Here is a 5,122-nt window from a genome sequence, read left to right on the forward strand (position 1 = left end):
GACCAGCTCTATTCAGCCAACTCGCACAGGCTAGCCCTGAAGATTCAAACCCTCAATTCTGAGAGAAAGGACTCATAGGCTCCTTTGTTGGTTCTGGGATATGCTTGGGTAGTTTTCTCTCTTTTTTATTTTTCTTTCTTTCTTTGTCCCTTTTTAAATGTTATCTCTCGGTACCACTGACCCATGCTAACCCTCAGCCACCGAGGATCATTGTCCACTTCTTGAAAACTCTAAGCCAAGCCTACAGGTTCCATTTCCGGAGGCACCTTCACCCTGCTCCCTCACCTTCCAACCCAAGGTTGGAATTCCTCCCTGACCCAAGATAAAGAACCAAACTAAGTCTTGGGAAACCTGGGATTTTGCTCAATTAGAGACATTTCCTCCCACTCTGGAGAATGGAAACTACTCTCTCTGCTTCCAGAACAGGGAGTGACTGCTCCTTGGGAGGAGAAAAGCCTTGCACTAAGCTCTGCATCAAATGCCCCCTAATCTTGCCGTGTCATCTAGGACAGTCTATATTTTCAAACTTTAGTTCAAGTTCATGCCCTTCGGTTGCCTCAAACTCAACATTTGCCCAGGCTGCTGACGTGGGGGAAACGCATGTTTGCTCTCAAAAATAAAATGGGGGAAAGTGGAAGGAAAAGGAGGTTCAAGTCTCAGTGTTCGGGTTTGTTTAAGGTTAAATGCTAAGTTCTGAAATGGTTTTGCTTTGTTTAACAAAGGCAATCTGGATTTACAATCTCTCTAATAAATCAATGACTATATTATGTTTCAGTCTTTCTCTAATAAATCAATGACACACACCACACACATACACACACACACACCACACACACACCACACATACACACCACACATATATACACACACCACACACACACCACACACATACACACACACCACACACACACACACACCACACATACACACACCACACATACACACACACCATACACACATACACACCACACATATATACACACACCACACACACACCACACACATACACACACACCACACACACACACACACCACACATACACACACCACACATACACACACACCATACACACATACACACCACACACACACATACCACACACATATATACACACATACCACACACATCACACACACCACACACATACACACACATACCACATATATCACACACACCACACATACACATACACACACACATGCACACATACACACACGCATACACATGACAATAAAAATAAATCAATGAGATTATATAAGACAGGCATTTTTGTTGAGTTGAGTTAGAACTCCATTCAAGTCAGTTGGCTCACCACTCCACGTCCCACCCAAGCTGTCAGTTTGGACTAGGCCCGGGAGTGCTTCAGAGAAAAGCTCTCTACAGAGCTGGCGTGGGTTTTTCCAAACTATAACTCTTCTGCTCCAGCGTCAGTCTTGAGTTGGACATTGACCACAGAGGCTCTGTGGGTGGGATTATACCGCTTAGCAGAGGATGTCACACTCCAGCTGCTCTTCTCCCACTTGGTCCTTCTTCCGTGTCTCTGCCCAGGTTCTTCCTCTCCGCGCAGTGCTAGCTTTTGGTGAAGAGGACAGAATTAGAAGGCAAGGCGGCTCTGCTTGACAATCCTCCTGAAGCTTAGGTACGAATAAGTAGGCCTTCTTCAAAGGTGGCGTCCTGGGAAGTGGTGGGCTTTGTTTCTAATGAAGCCCTGGCTGCTCTAGATATTAGCAAATTCCTCTTTTGGAAGCACTTTGAACTCTGCTCCAAAAGCATCACAAGGCAATGGCTACAAGGAATTGCACTAAATCTCTTCATGGTTTGTGAGCCGTGGGTCAACCCCGCCTGCGAGGTTCTCTCATAACCACTTTGTTATGTATGGAATCTTCCACGCTGTTACCATTGGTGTTACTGCCAGTTATGAGCTGTCCTAGTCAGGGGAGCATGAGCTAATATGAGCAGCAATAAGTAATATGTCTGCAGAATGAAAGTGAGTTCAACACCTCCCACCCCACCCCCATTCCCACTCTCAGCCCCTCAAGAAACAGCTCTGTCATGGAACGCTGACACTGTGCATACCTTGCAGGCAGATACTTAACTACCTCCCTTCTAGAGGTAGTGGGTGTAAGGGGTACAGCTACAAGAGGACCCTCCCCACCCTGACCAACCGGTTCACTTACTGCCTTGGAAAATGGACACAGTGTCTCCGTTCAGATCCAAGGGCACGAGAGCTTACGAACCAGCCCCACAAAGGTGGTGTCCCTCGAGGAAGTATAGAATGGTGTGGAACTGGATGAAAGATCCAGGGCAGCAATAAAGTCTAGCATGACTCGGGCTCTGAGTCCAGTATCCAGCACTGGAAATAAAAATAAAACTTATGGCAAGCAAGATGGCTCAGCAGGCAAAGGTGCCAAGCCTGTGAGGACCAGAGATTGAGCCTTGGAAGACACATGGTGGAAGGAGAGAACCAGCTCTCCAGAGATTTCCTCTGACCTCCACCCAGATGACATGGCACACGCCAACACTCCTCTCTCTCTCTCTCTCTCTCTCTCTCTCTCTCTCTCTCTCTCTCTCTCTCTCTCTCTGTTTCTCAAATGAATGGGAAATTTTTTAAATTTAAATTTGACTGTTAATATTATGGGCACTCCCCCATCAGGACTAAGTATCACGGAAGTGTTAAGAAAACTGGAACTATCCATCACAGAATTTATACAAAACCGTTGAAGGAACTCCTCTATGAAAATCAAAAGGTGAAGCCCACTGTGTGTACAGGCTAACATTTGATTCTCTCTGTGACCCACTGTGTGCACAGGCTAGCATTTCATTCTCTGTGTGTCTCTCGATGATTATTGGGGATATACAGATTCAGGCATCCTGGCCACTGTTCTCACTGTAATAAACCATCCTGTTTCTGACCTAGGAACTGAAATTGTCAGTCTGTGGACCTGTGGCTGACTAACTGTAGGCAAGTGGCTTTCAGGATTTTTTGGTATTTTGCTCCAGAGAACAAACAGCAAAGATTGTTGTGTTGGTGCTGAGCAGGGCAGGAGGAGAGAAAGCCCTAGAGAAATTGGAATAACGGGCAAATCTTTATATAGGTTATAATGTATTGTTGTCCTACAGTTGCTAAGACAATGACCCAAATTGGATTGATCAAAATGGTAAGTCTATCATCTAACAGTTCTGGAAGCCAGAAATCTAAAATCAAGGTGTTAGCAGAGCCACGGTGTCTGAGGAAACTCTGGGGAGAGTCTGCTCCCAGCTTCTCACTTTGAATGCTGTCAGCATGCCTTGACTTGTGGCTACATCACTCCGACCTCCACTTCCTCTGTAGCATTCACAAGAGCACTTGTCATTAGATTTAGGGTCCAGGATTCACCCATATTATCCAGATGACCTCATCCTAAGATACTTTATCTTAATTTTATGGGCATAACCCCCCTTTTTTTTCCAGATAAGGCAGCATTCACAGAGTCTGGGATTAGAAACAGTGTATCTTTTGATCCAGGACAATGTCCTTCATTTGTATAATTTGCATAGTCAAAAAAAATCTTAAGCCCTTATATTAATTGAAATGGTCCTAGTTTAGTAGATTCTCTACTTTCCTGATAGACATCAGGACAACTCTTCATTCTTTGTGGGTTTTTGGTTTTATTTTTGTTTTTTGCAGGGTAGGTAAACCCCAGCTTCTTTATTCTAGGCTGTCACATGAAACTGTGTCTGAACAGTGGGGACACAGGGCTGTCACATGAAGCTGTGTCTGAACAGTGGGGACACAGGACTGTCACATGAAGCTGTGTCTGAACAGTGGGGACACAGGGCAGGGCTGTCACATGAAGCTGTGTCTGAACAGTGTGAACACAGGGCTGTCACATGAAGCTGTGTCTGAACAGTGTGAACACAGGGCTGTCACATGAAGCTGTGTCTGAACAGTGTGAACACAGGGCTGTCACATGAAGCTGTGTCTGAACAGTGTGAACACAGGGGTGTCACATGAAGCTGGAACAAGGAACAAAATGGATCCTCTACTGAGGACCCCAATACTTCAAGTGCACCCCAGGGTTCTCAGGAGGAGATAGATGCTGCGAATATCCTGCAAATTTTATGCAAAAAATTTCATATGTGAGTGTGTACACTTTTTCTTAAGAGAGAATTTCTGATCTCATTAGAGTTTTGAGACCAACACCTAATCCCAAATGAGCTTTAGAAGTATTCTGGGCCTAGCACCAGTGAGATGTCCTGAAGATTAAGCTACTTACTGCCAAGCCCAAAGAGCTGGGTTCAATCTGCAGCAACCATATGATGGAAGGTGAGAATCGGCTCCCAAACGTTGTCCTCTGACCTCCAAATGCACACTGTGGCACCCCTTCAAACAACAAACAAGCAAACAAACAAATTCTAGGCCTAACAAGTACCAAGTAAAAACTAAATAAATTGTGTGAAGTGAAAAAGATTGTTGGACTATTATATTAAATTCATAGAAATCAATATAGCGTAAAAACCAAAATTAAAAGGCTAGGATATAGCTCTATGGTAGAATGCTTGCTCAGCATACACAAGGCCATGGGTTCAATTCCAGCAATGTAATATCTATTTGTCTGTCTGTCTATCTCTGTCATCTATCTATCTATCATCTATCTATCTATCTATCTATCTATCTATCTATCTATCTATCTATCATCTCTCTCTCTCTCTCTCTCTGTGTGTGTGTAAGTGTGTGTGTGTGTGTGTGTGTGTGGTGTGTGTGTGTATACTTTTAGTATGACTACTCCTTATTGAACTCTGGGCTCCTCAGAGTTGTGGCAATATTAAGAAGTCTACTATCAAACTATTATAGAGACTCTTGGCTATGGGTGAGATGCAACAATAGTCCTCATTCTGGAAAACTGTCTGTGTCAAAGTCAGTAGATGAAGCCTCCTCCTCCTTCTCCTAGAAGCTAAAATACTGCAGCTCCCACCTTTGTATCCTGACTATTCTCTCACCGATCTTTCATGTTGTTTATTTCCCCCTGGCAAGCCTTCTCCAGCCCTCCTCAGCCCTCCCCAAACCCTCCCCAGCCCTCCCCAGCCCTCCCCAGGCTTGCCCAGCTCTCCCCAGCCCTCTCCAGGCCTGCCTTTATCATT

The 5,122-nt window shown here is 44.7% G+C and overlaps 1 long non-coding RNA gene across 1 annotated transcript; it reads right to left on the reverse strand.

The window, feature by feature from the left end:
* Positions 1-1,210: 1,210 nt before the first annotated feature.
* LOC143441201 (uncharacterized) lies at positions 1,211-4,620 on the reverse strand. The gene is made up of 3 exons (XR_013108431.1): positions 4,258-4,620; positions 2,179-2,354; positions 1,211-1,574 (listed from the first exon to the last, which is right to left on the reverse strand). It is a non-coding gene; the product is annotated as an uncharacterized LOC143441201 (long non-coding RNA).
* Positions 4,621-5,122: the final 502 nt, after the last annotated feature.

Source organism: Arvicanthis niloticus, chromosome 1, assembly GCF_011762505.2.
Source record: "Arvicanthis niloticus isolate mArvNil1 chromosome 1, mArvNil1.pat.X, whole genome shotgun sequence".
In the NCBI taxonomy this organism is placed as follows: Eukaryota; Metazoa; Chordata; class Mammalia; order Rodentia; family Muridae; genus Arvicanthis; species Arvicanthis niloticus.